The 16026-nt window shown below is 47.2% G+C and overlaps 1 long non-coding RNA gene across 1 annotated transcript in view; it reads left to right on the top strand.

The window, feature by feature from the left end:
• LOC128915873 (uncharacterized) overlaps nt 1-16026 on the top strand; it is a 163449-nt gene that overhangs the window by 142448 nt on the left and 4975 nt on the right. The window contains exon 5 of the long non-coding RNA XR_008468784.1: nt 15363-15481. This is a non-coding gene — a long non-coding RNA (uncharacterized LOC128915873). The remainder of the gene's footprint in view (nt 1-15362; nt 15482-16026) is intronic.

Genomic DNA, 16026 nt, shown 5'->3' on the forward strand with positions numbered 1-16026 from the left:
GCTCTGCGTCCCGCCTAGTGAAGTCATTAGGAGGGACCTGCCAAAGCCTCCACATAGCTCTTACGTCCGCTCCATGCCCATGAGCTTGGACTGAATCATCTCCCACTGCAGGTCCTGACAACGAGTCACTGTGATTCAAGAGATCCCAGGAGCGAGGCAGCTGGGCTCGCTGGCTGGGGAGAGCCACCAAGTGAGGGAGGCTTTCTTCTTGCCACCATGCTTCTTATCCCGGTCTGCTCACAAGCAGGAATGGCCGAGAGCAAACAGGACATCTCAGGTGTGCTCTTAGGCTTAGGAAGGGGAAAGGCATGAATAGAAACCAGGAGAAAAAGTTGAGAATAGGGATGGAAGGAGGAAAGCCGTTTTGTCCAGGCAGGCTATGCAGCCACCTATGCAAAAGTCTCTTCCCATCATCCCTGTAACACGAAAGATGCTCCAATGCTCACAAAGAAAACTGGTGAAAGGTACACAGGGCAGCAAGCAGAGGTTGGAAAGCTTTGTTAAATGCACTGATGGTCAGCGCCTAACGCAAAGATCATCTTTTCTGCTTCAGAAGATAATGGGTGGTATTGGGAGAGCAGTGCTACACCTCAGCCTGTGCCATGGTGGAGCATCCTGGGGAAAAGAGTAGCTGCGTTTGGAGTAAAGAAGTATCTGAGCATGATAGACAGCATGGGCATTTTGGAGGGCCACGGTCATCACCTGGAGGCATTTACTGTTGCATCTGGTCAAAGGATGACCCAAGATGAAACTGTGGTGGCCTGAAGTGTGTGGCAGCTGCTTTGTCTCCACTGTAACATGAGTGGGTAAAGGGGAAAAGGAAGCTGTTAGCCAGCCTGCACCTCCTAAACATGATTATTTTGTTGTGTCTTCAGCAGACTAGGCAGCCAGACTAATGATTGGTCCTTTGAAATTCCTAGCCCTCTCCCCACACCGGTGCCTTATGCTTGTGGCTGTTCGAGGCCGAACAGAGTCTCTTTGCGTGAAAGGAGCTGTCATGAGCTAGGTAGAACTGGCAGCTAGTGCTTGATTTTACATTATAACCCATTTTTTTCCCCACACACACCAACTGTACATGTCTCGTCATGCCCAGGCTGTGTCATTTCCGTTTGTTTCCACTTATTACATCTCTCTTTGGCTTGACTCGCTTCCTCACCGCCCGCTGAGCACACGTGAAATTGCGGTTGTGCCCAGAGCTGCGCAGACTTGCAGCGCTGCGTTTGTGAGCCCTCGCTCCTCTCTGCGCCAGCCGGGTGGGTCCCAGATGAAGAGACAGCACAAGCGTTGGGTGGCACCACGCCAACCGGGCGGTGAAGCCAACAGCTTCCCGCTGGTCTCATAGTAGGTGTGGTGTGATTAACAACAAAGGTCTCAGAACAAGTGAGTAATCTCCCTTTCAGTCCCAGCTCTTTTGCCTTTTGTTGTTAAAAAAATAGAATAATTCCTTTGCGCTCCATTGCTGATCTCCTGAAGTCCACTTAACGGCCCTTTGCACTTGATTGCCACCATATATCCCTATCAGCAGTGTGGCTCCAACTGAACCTAGAGCCTCCCCATGCTCCCGAGTGTTGTGCCCAAGACAGCAGGGATGTCCTGGGGTGTCACTTGTCACAGCAAATAGGGGACCTTTCCCCATCTTCCAGAGGATGGATGAGGCTTGTCCAGAGATAGACAGGAAGCCCAAGGTAGAGATTGGTGCTTATGTCTAATCCCTTGAGCCCTAGTGGAGGACTTTTAAACTTAAGACCACCCTTTCTCACTTGATCTGGAAAAGCAGCAAAGTACGTGTCCAATGTTAAGCATGTAAGTAGCTTTGTTGCTGATTTGCAAAGCCTGCTCATCGCCAGATACGTGAAAATCACTCCTTTTAAGTGTCCCAATTTAAGAATACAAAAATAAAAGACCCTAGTCCATTTACATCGTTTGGCAAGTGATTTAAATCTTCCAGGAGCAAAGGCTGAGCTGTACAGCTCTTGTTAAAAGAAAGTGCTGTAAAAGTGCAAGGATATATTTCCTTCACAAAAAAAAAACATTACAAGTTTTTATATATTTATCTTTCCCTTCCCCATTGATGTGTTGCAGATAACTAATAAGCTGGTAAGGCTGATTATAATAGATCCAAAAATAAGACTCAGAGAGATTCCCCGCAGCCCATATCCGACAGGTCTTGTCACTTGGATGCATTTGTAAAAAGCTGGTTTGTCTCTCCCCTTGACAGATGCTTTGATGAGATAATCATCTCATTTCCATGAGCTGCACATCTGTAAAAACAAAAGGGGATGAGACTCGAACGAGTGACTAAGCCCTGTTCTTGTTTGCATTGTTTCGTTACTATTATTTGAGCGGAGCTGGTATTCCTCCCATGGAGCCTGCCATGCCCCGCGCCAGCTGACAGGTGACATGCACACATGCTATTTTGAGCAGATGACACCTCTCTGAAGTTCTGCTCACCAAGGCCACGAGAGGGTTTGTCCCTGCACCAGTGATGGTCTGTGATACCCCAGGAGCAACCAGCCTTGGCTCAGCTGGCCCTGCATCTCACGAATGTGTTGCCCTGACTTAGGAAGCAGATAAGAAGGGCAAAGCTGGGGAGGTGACGGTGATGCAGAAATTCCCGGGAGTGACAGACACTATTCTCCATTTTCTGCACCAGTGGTCATCCCCACGGTTGGATCTCCACAGAGGCCACAAGGAGCAAGAGGTCCTCATTGTGCTTGCCATGTGTGGAGCAAGTGCTAGCCAGGGGACAGGGGTCAAGAGCCTGCCAAAACTTTTCTGACGGGGCCATCAATTTTGTGGGGTGACCTGCTCCAGCAGGCAGAAGCACTCTCCTGCACATTAGGTTGGGCAGCATCTGGATGCTAAATAGGTGGATTCCTGCTTTTGTCATTGCCAAGCCATAGTTTCGCATTTTGTTTTCACTGTGCTCAGTGGCCACTGAGCTACAAAGACGAACAACCTCTTTGGGCTTTTCTGTACGTTTTCTGTACTTTATCTTTACATTGTGGCAGCTGAAGTGCCTGGGATTCCCAGTTCCTGTGGACTGCAAAGGAACTAAGGGCAGTTCAGTGTCTCGATCCGATGCTGAAAGTCCTGACATCCATCTTCTGCATCAAACACTCCAGCCCGCGTGTTCATTCTGGGTAAGGATCCCAACAGAGAAATGTGGTGTGATTCAACTAATCTGCCTTTGCTTTCCACCACTAGCTAATTTAGATGGAATTTGCCGCACGTCCCTTCCTAGGCAGTTGCGGTTTAGTGTGTTTTTCCCTTGCTTTCCTAGTTTTCCTCTTTGGTCTTGGGTTTTTCCTCTTCCTCTTTCCTCTGTGGTCCTGGGTTTCATTCCCTTGTTTCAGTGTTTTCTGGATTAACTTTATAGCAAAGTAAATTGCAACTATATCAACTGGGGAACCCCACCCCACCCCCCCATGTGATGAGTCGCACCAGGAAGTTTGTTTGTGTATTTTTTCTTTAGATTTTCGTGGAATAGAGCTGTGATGGAGGAAGAGCAGATAAAAGGATCCTTGAGTGCAGGGAGGAATAGGCCCAGCTACTGAGATGGGCAGGAGCGTTAAATGCCGGTTGGGCTGTAAATCCTCAGAAGTTTGTTTCCTTTTTTCAGTTCAAACTTGAATTTAGGAGAATGACACATTGTGTGTCCCCCGCCTCCGCCTGTCCAGAACCATTTGTTTCAAAGCAAGAAGAAGGTTTTTGCCCTGAAGTGGAAGTTTAAAGGGAAATTATCAGGTACTTTCTAAACCAGTTTTGCATCTTTGTTACTGCTTTATCTGTAGTAATTTGAAATGCTGGGGGTGGAATGTTTTTTGATGCAATGCCAGCGGAAAAGTAAAGCCCAGCTTTAACTCTTGGCCTCCTCTTGTCATGGCTTTGTATCTTAGGATCGTGTTCCGTGGACGGTAAAACTTCTTTACGCTTCTCTGGCAAATATGAAGGGAACTCAGAATGTATGTATGTTTGCCTGATGGTGGACACAGAGCTCTGTGGATGTTCGGTTTTGCTGGTCAGTGTGACCGGGGAATGTGCCGGCAGAAGTCGGTGGGGTGCAGCATGCGGGGCTGTGGCCATTCTCTCCCTGCCGTGCCAGTGCTTTGGGCCATGTTTTCCTTCGGTGGGAGTTGTGGCAAGCAGAGGAGCTCACGCTGCCCTTACCGAGGTGTTTCCTGAGTCAGAGTCGCAGGCTGCACACTTGGCATATGTGCGTTAGCCAGAGTTTTCGGAAGGGGGGTGCTGGTACGGGACTGTCTCAGTCCAGAAAAGGGGATGCGCAAAAGTGAATTACACTGTGAGCAACCAGCCTCGGCAAGGCTCCTTCCTGCCTCCGTGTTCATGGATCGGCACTGGAACATAGCTTAGTGATTGCTTTTTCTGTGCAAATGGTTCCTGCTCTGTTTTTTTCTCCTTTATTTCTTCTTTTTCTTAGTTAAGTGTATCAACACCAGTGCATGGAAACTGCGCTGTGGGCTAACGTTGCTGCTAGGCAAGGGTTAAAGTGTGGCCATTCCCCTCTTCCATTTCCTTACTAATAGCTTTCAGACCTTGGCATCTATCAAAATAGATGCTGGAGCCAAAAGCTAACAAAGGTGGAAATGATCGCCGCAGGGCAGGCCGCTGTTTCCTGTAATGTGATCTCAGGCTGGGCAGATACGGCTCCAGCTGCAGCCCCTGCTTGTGTTGGAGATGTTTACAAGGAGCTGCCACCGTACCCAAAGCTGGAGCAGCCCAGGGAAGCGTCTGTTCAACCTGAGAACAAGACCAAACCAGGCAAGGACAGATGTCGTACCTAGAAGTGTGGGTTTGGACAGAATATGCATAAAAAGACATTAGGGGTAGGGGTTATAAGGGTTACCTGTGCCCTGGGAGCCAGCTTTAGCTTACAGAGGAGTATGGTGGGGAAAGGCAACTGGTTTAAGTAAAACACTTTGGCCAGCCCATGCAGTGGATAATGAAGGACACAGCCGCTTGGCATTCCTGAAGCTCCAGTCAAGTGCAGTCGCCTCCTTCCTTCTTCCTGACCTAAAACCCACCAATGGCCAATGGTTCAATAGGGGTTGAAGAGCGACCTTAGTTGGGTGTAGTTCTTCCTGGTTTTATGGTCGTGTGGAAACATGGTGGCTTTAAATGCCAGGCTGGTGGTGCCCCTTGGTAGAGGTATGGCGCAGCAGTGGGAGGAAAAGGCAGCAGTAGCGGGACTTTGCTGTTCACTAGCAGCTGTAGCATGGCTGAGCGCTGGCGTAGACTGATGGCAGCTTCTTCTGGACATGCTTGGGTGTTGGGGTGGCACCATGGGTGCCTCCTGGCTGCTTGTTCTCTGCTCTGTGCCTCTTTTCTGCTGAGAGACAAAACTCTGGAGGAGCAAGAGTCTGGTGGAGCTACATCTGAGTTGCAGAAGTGCAGGGAAAGGCAGTTACTTCTGATCCTTGAGGCATGCGATGGGGGAGTGCTGCGCTCTGGAATCCCATTTGAGGACAGTGGAAGCTACACTGGAAGCCCAGCATGTTGGGAAACAGTCTGTAAATGAAAAGGGTGTGTGATTTCATAAGGCACATTGAGGCTTGTGGAGGAAGCTTACCTAAGTCAATTAGCAATATACATGTGCCTTGGTGTGCATGAATCCTACCAGCAGTGTTGAGGCTTTTAAAGCCAAATCTGATACAGTTTTGAGCACTCTTGGAAATAGGAAGGTATGCAGGTCTCCTTTGAAAGTGCTCCGTGCTGGAATATTAACTCAATTTTAAAAGGGTTGCCAACACACGTAGCTCCACCAGTAAAAACGGAGGTGAGGTTACACCGGTTATGTTGGTGAAGAATGGTGTACAGACAGCCATTACATTTTAAATCAGGCTCATTTTGACTTATTTAAAGTTGATTAAGAAAAGGTCGTTGTTGAACCACAATAAACCACTCTCAAATAAAGGAAGCAATACAAATTAATCAAGTAGGTAATAAGCTGGATCTAGAACACCCAGGTTGCGTCTCTGCCCATCCAGTTTTCCATTAAGATCCCTCTTGCATTTCAGACTTTCTCTCTATTATTTTCTTTGTGCCTGTGAAGTCATTTTAGATACGTGTTCTCTAGTGGGGTTTTTCTGTGGGCATTTACTGAAAATAGTATTTAACCTCTTGCCCCCTAAAGCTTGTGTTCAAATCCTTCTCCATGCAGAGCGGGAAACAAGTGCATTTCTTATTCACTCTCATCACGGATCTGACCACGGTGCGCGCTCTGCTTGAGACTGCTTGGGAGGGACTGGAGGTTAGGAATTCAAGCTCTGTGCATACAGGTTTTTGCATTATGAGAAGAAAAGACGAGTGCTCCAATGTTCAGAGCACCTGAAGGGCAGGTATAAGACACTGGCATCCTTGCATCTGCCACGGGTTTGGTATGTGACCTAACTTTACAAACCGCTCCTGCCCTAATGCAGTTAAGACCTCCCTGAGTTTGAAAAGTGCTTTGAGATCTTAGATGATCAGGTCTTTCTAGAAAAACAAAGCATTGCTATATTCACCTTCTCTTTCAAACCTTTTATTATAACTGCCCTCTGTGAGCACCAAATTCACACAAAAAAATGTATAAAGCATTAAAAAGTCATTGCGGTCTGTCTCCTCTCCCCCACTAATGGCTGAAGTTTCTCAATTTTGTGCTCAGTTTCCATTGCTTGGGAGACACATATGTCAAGCCAATAGGATCCATAAATATTCTTAATCCCACTTTGCTGACAATTTTTTCTTGCTTTAACCTGAATGCAAATGGAATCCCAATTCATGTGAGAAGCCTCTGTTCTGCCTGGCTGCATTGGTAGTAATGCCCCCTCTCGAAACGTAGCACCCTACAGTTGCATTTTGAATATAAAACCACATTTATTTCATGTTTACATCATCTCCGGACTTTGAAATCCTTCAAGAGCACCTCAAAATGTGCCCTCAGTTTCTACCAGTTACCAGGCACTGGAGGAAATGAGGCTGTTCAGAACAACAGCCGCAAGGCAGAGTTCGGGATGTACTGGAGACTCATCTGGCAATGCCAGAAAAAGAAAGCACTGCCTTTTAGGAGGGTTTCTCAAGTGCTCACCAGCACAGTAGGCGTGGGGTGGTGGGCTGTCATCGTTGTGACGGTTGAAGCAAGTGGGATCTGCCAGAATTAAGCTGTAGCTCACAATTTTGAGAAGGGCTGTTGCCTCACCGTGGTATCCAAAGGTGTGTTCGGTGCGCGGCGGTACATGTCACCCTCATTAAGCTTCGTAACGTCATGCAGATCTGAAGCTGGTGATTTGCTTCTGGGACCACTGCCATGCCTCGGGGTGCCTGACGGGAGGATTATTTTTGTTCTTTGCAGAAGACACTGTTTTCCAAATGGATCATAAAAAGAAAAATGTGCTTGTAGGTGTTGAAAGAGCAAATGGTTTTGCATTTGACTGTGCTGTGCTTTTTCTAGTTTCTCTGCTTTTTGGAAGCAAAAGGGGACTTTCATCCTGATTTTAAATTCTGCGTCCTTCTGGACTGGTTCAGTCCACGTCACTACAGTGAGTGAGGACTGTGATTTTTGGGGGGGGGAAGGCATTTGAAGCAGTGTACAGTGATTCATAAAACAGACCTTCTGAGATACCATCCGCTCCCTTAGCCAAATCTTGTCTTTTACGATTTCCTGGGTCTTTTCATTTTTGTTTCTGGTTCGTAAGCATTCATGCTCTCATACACCCGCAGAGTGTTTCTGGAGCTCTGTTAGGGCAGCGTCCATGCCTGGTCTGAAGTCCATTTCATCCTTTCTCATGGGGATGATGGTAACCCACACTGCAGTTTTCCATGAGGCAGTCTGGCATACCGTGTCCTGCCCGCAGTGCTCTCATTACATGCTCTTTCTTTACTCCCTGTTACCAGAGACCCTCTCTGGACCCATCCGTGCTTGTCCTGGAGGTTGCTTCTGGTGCATTTTTTTTTCCCATGCTTGTAGCATGGGTTTCTCCAAGTCCTTCCTGAGAAGTCCCTAGCGTCTCCTTATAAACTGATTTTGGAGGATTGTGCCCCTGGATTTCTGCAGTATAATGTTTGGATCCTTTTGGAGACTTCTTATTTGTTAGCAGCTCCCCAGGCCTACGGCTGTCCTGGTCTTCTACACCAGCATGCTTCTCTTCAGCCACCATTTGACTGTGCAGGTCTGTTGTGAAATCCTTTCCCTGACTCATCCTTTTGATCCTTTTAAACTGCCCACTCCAAAAGCACATTGTAGGCCGGGATGAGGAACTCATCCAGGCTTGAGCTGTGCTGGTGCCTTTCATCCAGGCATCTCTGAAGCTTCTGCAGAGGACATAGTTCCCACCACGGCCCCTTGCAGAGTGGCCCACAAGTTTGTGTCTTCTCTGGCTGCTGGGAAAAGTCCTGAGTTTGCTGAACGCAAGAGGCCACTGCCTTCACGTGCTGGAAGGCAGGTTCAGCTGGGCTGGTGTCTGGGGCAAGGCTGAGTCTGCTGGTCTTATCAGATATTATTCTCTGCTGCTGGTGCTTTGGATGTGGTGATATCTCCTTTTTATTCAGTACTTTCAAAATGCTCCTTTTTGTGAGGTCAGCAGAAACAATTTTTCACGCAATGGGGGAGAAGGAGCCAGTGGGGCTGTGAGCGGCGATGTGGAACGAGGGAGGTTGTGGATCCCCATCCCTGGAAGTGTTCAAGGCCAGGCTGGATGAGGCTTTCAGCAGCCTGGTCTAGTGGGAGGTGTCCCTGCCCATGGCAGGGGGTTGGAACTAGACGATCTTTAATGTCCCTTCCAACCCAAACTTCTATGATCACAAGGTGGGTCCTTGCTGGGTACCGGGGAGGTAGAGCTGGTGATCTGTGAACAGCCAGAAGGAAATCAATCGGTAACCACAGCTGATTCCTCTGGTGGCACAACTTCTGTCATTGAATATGCAGGGTTATCAAATCTTACCTGTTGTTAAAACCCCATGAAAATGGAAACAGCAGCTTCAGAGAATTTTGTCTCTCTGTCATTTTGTTTAGCAACCATCTGAGCTCCGGTTACAGGGTCTGTCTCCTTGGAGCAACCTTCCTAGGCGGATGGATATTGTCTCTTTTCCCCATGAATTCTTCATGGCACTGTTGATCTCCTGACTTAAATTTTTTACACAATTAAGGAAAGCAGTATCATCGAACTGTCTGTACAAGAAAGTGATGATCAGTGACAGCCTGGATGTATCACATCAGCAACTTCCTACGAGGCACTTGCTACCCCCACAGAAGTTATTTCCAGACAGTTTTAGTTACTCTTTGTCTTGCTCAAAGGCGAAAGAGTTGTTCAAAAAATGAAGAGGTCAGTGGGGCCTGCAGAGATTTCTTCTTGTCTCCATGCGGTCTTGGGAGGTCCTGTTTTCCCATCCTGTAAGAGGAGGAAGTTCTTACTGGATGGAGGTGGAAAGTGCGTTGAGATGTGCAGCACAAGTTCGGCAGGTACATAATTGCATAGAGAAAGGGAAATGGGCCTGGTGCTCTGCCGCGAACCCAAACCACACACAGTAGAGACTGAGCAGAGCTGCTGGTCCTGGGGCTCCTGGACAGAGCAGGACACAGTTGTGGTCCTCCATGCTCCAAAACAAAGTCAAAGGGGAAAGTGCCAAGCAGGCAGCCATCGCTAGGGGACAACGTGCTGCCTGCACGGAGGTCTGAGTGCTGCTGCTGTGTACAGAGCACCTCTGATGCTCAGCAAGTTGCAGTTACTGGCATTGATACTTGTCTCCTCCTCTTGGGTCTGGTCTGGGAGCAGGACTCTCCCAACCTTCATGCAAGGAGGAGGATGATAGTGGTTGCACATGGGTATGCGTCAGGTGGAAAAAATAAGTGACAAAGCTGCCTTGTACAGAAATGTTATCACTGGTGGTTGTGGTTGTGTGCATGTTTTTATTTTAATTAACCTCCAAATATTTTTTTTTTTTCATTTTAAATATTATTTAAGCCCAGCTTCAAAGTGACCTCCTGAGGTAGTGGTTCAGATAATTCTTAGAGGAGAACAACTTTTGAGTAAGAGCTAGAGCCTCATAATGGGGCTTCGAAACATTAAATCCATCACTTCATTTCCCCAGGTACCTGCGTGCCCGGAATACATTCGCCTTATGCTCCTTTGTTTGAACTCCAGAAGGGGTGACAGAGTTATTAATTAAAACGATGGCGTGCACAAGGTTTGGAAAGGGAACAAGAAACACGAAAGGCCTGTGAACAATTTCCTCCTCCTCTCCTTCCCCTGCAATTTATTCTATTCCTGGTTTTCCATGTGATTTCTCTTCCTTGCAAACAGAAAACCAAAAACCAAATCAACCCACCTCCCCCATCCAGACTTATTTTGGGGAGATGCTTTGGGAACACCTTTCACTTTGAACTGAATCGTTGCTTTATTTCATGGGTACGGAGGCAGCAGCAGGACCCCCACACGAGCTCCCTGAATCAGGTGTTGGCGCTATGCAAATATACCTCCAAAAGATGTGTAGGTAGTAAATCCCTGCCCTGGTGTGGGGATATGAAGGAGGTTCTCAGAAACATCTTTTTCTTTGTGTTCACGGCCCTGTTTGAGTCAATGATGGACGCTGACGTTGCCTCCATCTAGGTCAAGCTCTTGATGTGGAAAGACATAGAGCTAGTCACAGGTGGAGGCTAAAGGTCAAATCCAGGCATCCGCTGCTGTCACATCTTCCAGACAACAGTTCAGGGCCCATTTTCCAGCCCTGGCATCCTCCAGAGCTCTGCGTCCCACAGAAAACATCCTTTGTATCCTACTCTTCTCTGTAGCCTTCTTGCCACCGTTCCCCCTCGCTGAGGAAAACTGGTATCCTTACTGGCCTGGATGCTGCAAGAATAAGTACAAGAATAAGTACATTGTCTGTAGTGATGTCATTTTAAAAAATTAATACATTAAAAATGTTTCCTTCCTCTACAATAATGATAATCTTAATTTTTGAGCTTCCTGCAGTGGAACATTTTCTTAATTGAATTCCTAATTCATTGAACATCTCTAATAAGCATGAATGGCAATTTCATCTTACTGGCTGTATTCTTCTAAGGGACGCTCTTTGGAGGCTGGTTCATGAAACAAAGACTCTTTTCCCCTCTCAGACCAAGATTTTAACTCCAGCCTTTGCTCACCAGTCAGCAGCAACCTGGGCACTCTGCTCCTCCCGCCCAGGAAGTCAAACAGGAGTAGTGCTGGGCTCCCCTCATTGCTGTCTCCAGCTTGAAGGCACTAACCCTTCTGCAGGCACCCTGGGATCATCTCTGGTAGTTGAGCTGGGCTTCCTCTGCTGAGGAGGTGCTGGAGTGGACATCCCTGAAGGTGAAGGCTGCTCTTGCCCCAAAGCACCACCACCAACCAGGAACCCCCTGTTCTGTGCTCGGTTCAGCACTGAATGAAACACGCGCTTTACTACATGCTGTGCAGTCTTACCGCATCCTTCCCCGACCTGCTTTTTTCGAAGGACTTAGGGAGCTGGAATTCCTTAGCTGGTGTATGATGAATCTGGAGCATGCTGTCACGTTCTGGTGCATCTTCCTTATCCTCCCATTTCCACCGCACTTTTTTTTTTCTTTTTCTCAATATGATAGGTCCTTTGTTGGAGATGAGCTTCTGTGTCTGTCATGGGATACAGGTACATCTCTGCAAGAGCTAAGTCACCACTGGGCTGCCCCTCTAGCTGCTGGTTCATCTGGAGAAGCAGCCCTGCTGTCATTTCTCCTGCCTGTAGGAGCACAAACACTACAAAGGACTTGCTTGAACCAGGCAATTTTTGCACCATTCCCTTGCCACATGTCTCCTGATGCTGGCATGACTCCTGATGGAGGGCATGCTCCACTGTGCCCTCCATCCCAAAGTACACCTGAAGACATCTCTAACTCCACCTAAGTGCCTAAGTTGCACAGAGCTTTGTAGGGCTGGTGAAGATGCTTTTGGTGATGTTACAGTTGCTTTGTCTTGTTGGAAGACAAGAAGAATGGAAAGAGAAAGAGGGGAAAGCAAAGGGGATGAAGCTGAGAATCCCGAGAAGTTACCTAGCTTCAACGTAACTGGTGGCTCACAAGACACAACTCTTTCTCCTTAGGGTTTTTTGAGCTCTCCCAGCAGCCAGTCTGTCTCTGCTGTACCCCAGTGCGTGTCGTTGGTTAGCTCTGGCCTTAAAGCAGTGGCATTATTGGTCCTTTGAGGACCAACTGAAATCCAGCTGCACTCCTGAAATGAGCATGTCCCAGCTGCTGCCCAGAATAAAGCATGGCAGCAAGCTGAGCACATGAACCAGTGCCCTCGGATAGCTCCTCTGTGAATGCAGCACTGTGTTCTCCAAGTTAAATGAGTTCTCACAGCCACAAGCTGGCATCAGTAAGGTAAGGAGATGGGCACCATGTTTGCTACATGGAAAAAGGCCCATCAGTTATGGGAAACAGTCTTTCATATCTCATGTAGTGGTGACATGCACAAATTCTCATGTCTAGGACCATCTTCAGTATTTCTAGAGCCCTTCCCCAAGGTCTAAAGTATTTATTCAAGGCCAACACAGGGTGAACAAGCTATAAGGGGATTTGGGTTTCTTGAGAAGCCAGCACCATCCCTTCCCTTCGCAGCCAGGACTGACTGTTCAGGGCTGCAATCCAGAGGAGGACGTCCAGGCAGTAATTTCCAGAGCAACCCCACATATTGCTGCTGGTTGCGCAGGAGCTAAATCGAGCATGCATATATCAAGTAGCTGCAGCTTTGCCAGTTTATTGCACCCAGGAAAGCCACACTTACGACGTGCAGAACTCTGCAAGCGATCTTGTGCCATGCTGGGTCGTTTCCCGTGGCAGAGGCTTTTTGCATGATTACCTCCTAATTGTCCTCTGTGCCTGTCACTTTGCGGCTTGCCAGGCGAGGCTACAGATGAAGCATGTTTGTTTGAAGCATTATTCTTTAGATCTGGCAGAGAGATGGCAAGTTTGGAAAAAAGAAGAAAAAAAAGAGTAATGGGAAACAAACCCCTCTTCACAGGAGATCTGAATTCTTCCCTCTTCTTGTCTGAAGGTCACTGTTGATCACGAGCCCAGTTACAGCACGGCTCCTGGAGAACATCTCTCCCTTGCCATCCAGCTTCATTATGGTTCCTATTTTCTCTTGCCTCCCAGGGCAACATTATACTGCACTTTCATTGCCGCTCATGAGGGAAGGGAGCCCTCATCAGCAAACCTCTTGTGCTTGGAATAGTCCTGATAAAAAGCTGTTTGTGTGCAATGAGAAGGTGCCTACCTCAAAATCACTCCGCTGTCTTCTGCGGTCCGTTATAAACGTGACAGCAGGCAGATGAAGAACATTTTTTTTTTCCCCCGTAATAACTGATCGAGTCCAACTGTTTAGAAAGAAAGCACTGATTACCTGCTATCTCAGGAAAACTAAGAACAAGCAAAAGTGCAAGGCTATTCACACTAACTCTGTGAGGCCAAAGGGTGTGCAATAACACCTTAAACTCCCAGGGCACAACACATCTGCTAACAGAAGAAGTTGTACCAGGTTCTGGATGGACCATTTCGCTGTTTAGTGGTAATTTTGCAGAAAACGCACTGTGCTGAAGATGCTTTTCCATTTCTGTTAACATGGGAATGTTCTCCAAGAACACTGAACACGAGTGATATTTTTAACTTAAAATGGCTGCTTAAAATGCAGGGAAGAGTGTGGCTAATGAAGCCTCTGATCATTTAAAATTAGCGCATGTGGCTCAGAGAATACAGCCCAGTCCAATTAGCGCCTTGCTAAAGGCACGTGCAAAACCAGGAGCTGTGGAGGGGAAGGAAGGTCTAGAGACCTTTCAGCTCCCATCTACAGAACAAGACAGTGCCCTTTGGTGGTAATTTTAGTATTCTTCCTGTGACTTCGGTTTGCAGTGGAGAAGAAACAGAGATAACAAACACCCGTGGATTTTCTGCAGCTTCAGTGCTGTATTTTCCAGCTCTCCCTTTTTCCTCCTGTGTGGAGTGCAAGACATACATTTTATTTGAGGACAGAGCAGATCAAAATCACTCAGTATGTTATATATATGTTCAGGTAGGAACTTAAATTTGGAAGTTAAAGTTTGACTCTCGGTTATTTAATTTAAAAAAATTAAACCACTATTAAATTTAAAATTTAACTACGGTCTTGTGGGGAGTGGCAGAGCACTGTTTTCTTCCCAGCAAAGCCCAAGCAATGGAGCAATTGGTAAGGGCTCTGTATCATCGTCCTATACACTGGATCAATGGCTCGGTGACACTCAGCAGTGACATCCCACAGTCTGGGGGACTCGTTTAACCCCATCCTCTATCAATTTGATGTCTTCTCTTCATTTTTATTAGTAACACTGATTTTTACTAAGGATAGAAGCTTGTACTGAGCATGCATCGTTTAATTAAAGGGATGATGCAAACATGTGTCTGAAATTGCCTGTGAACATTGACTTCTGGGAGGTTGTCCATATTTTGTTTGGGCTCTGGCAAATTGATATCTGTGTAGCGCTTCCTCGGAACAATTTGGTTTGCTTTGAAAGCAATAGCTCATTTAAGGCTACTTAGTATGTGCTCTAAAGCCGAGCTGCATCAGGGCTTCAACTGATTTCAGCTCTCATTAAGCAAATGGACACATCCCTGTCTCTTTACACCAGGGGCCTCTCAATATACTGATGTTCTTCATGGATGTAGGCAGGACAGCCTGTCCACTGAAGACCTGCCCAGAAAGGTGACCACTGCCCAGCGCCGTGTGTGTTCAGATGGGTCTAGCCGTGTTCTCAGACGTGGCATGTGTCTCATCATTCTCAGTAGATGAGCCTGCTATTAAAAACCCCCCAAACTACAGGGGCTTTAAATTATTTAGAGAAGCTGGACAGGTTCAGATACGAGTGCAGTGATGTTGTTTCAAACCTGATGTGGTCATCAACAAGGATCCTCCACGGTGTAAGTTGTAGCGCTGGTGGAGGATGTGGCTTGAAAAAAACCAAGGTCACGTAAAGAGAATATATTGTCCTTTCGAAGTGGAATGAGTCAACTGGTTTTCAGGAGGCAGATTTATAGGGCTCACTTAGAGGCAAGCCCACATCATCAGTCTGTACAGCAGCCTTGGAGCCTTCAGAGCACTTGAAAATTGTTGCCGAATTTGCATCTCATGTGGAACTGGGGATCCAGAGCCCCAAAGTCTGTGCCGTGCATGTCGGGGGCAGAGAAAACACCAGGAGTCAGACAGCACAGGCACACACAATTACCCCCTTCAGTTAGTCACATTCCCTTTGTAATTAAACCTTTTTTTGGTGTTTCAGTGTATTCCTTGCTGCACCGAAGTTGCTACTTTTCCATGACATCTTCTCCTTTCTGTATTGTACAGGTAGTTACACTTCCCTGATCACAGCAATACGGAAGCTCTTCAAGAAGTGCATCATCACAGGACTTGCATTTGTCTTCTGTGGCTCTGCCTTCTTCCGTGTCCCTGAGGTAACAACAGAGGTGAGTATTTTATTTTTAACATTTTCCTTTTTTTTATCGCTGCTGATAAACAGGCCTCGTCAAAGGAGTAGCGTAGCACTTGAAATGTGAGTCAGCTCTGAGATCTGGTGGGAACTCATTTTAGGGTCAGTGTGTGGGAAAGGTAGGACTCCTCCAGAAGTGAGGTTTATTTCTGTGTTTCCCAACCAACTGGCCTAATCGCGTCTGGAAAACAGGCCATCCCAAGCTTCACTGTGGCATCAGTGGACTTGAGTGTATTTAAGAAAATCCCAAGACTTGAAAATTGACTTTGAGTAGAGAGAAATGATGGGCAGGATGGCTGCCCATCAAATGATGGTGTGACTTGGCTGCTGGCCAGGTCAGTGAGCAGCCCTGCAAAACACCCTGTAAGACAGATTTTCCAAAGAACACGGAAAATCATCTTACCCAGTTTATATCACCTAGAAATTAGAGGGCTGGGCTTCCTGGGTGCTCATCTTGAGAGTATCAGAGAGTGATTCCACCCTGCTGTGTTAGCATGGGGAGCTGAGGGAGAGCGCTCTCCG

This window comes from Rissa tridactyla, chromosome 10, assembly GCF_028500815.1.
Source record: "Rissa tridactyla isolate bRisTri1 chromosome 10, bRisTri1.patW.cur.20221130, whole genome shotgun sequence".
Lineage (NCBI taxonomy): Eukaryota > Metazoa > Chordata > Aves > Charadriiformes > Laridae > Rissa > Rissa tridactyla.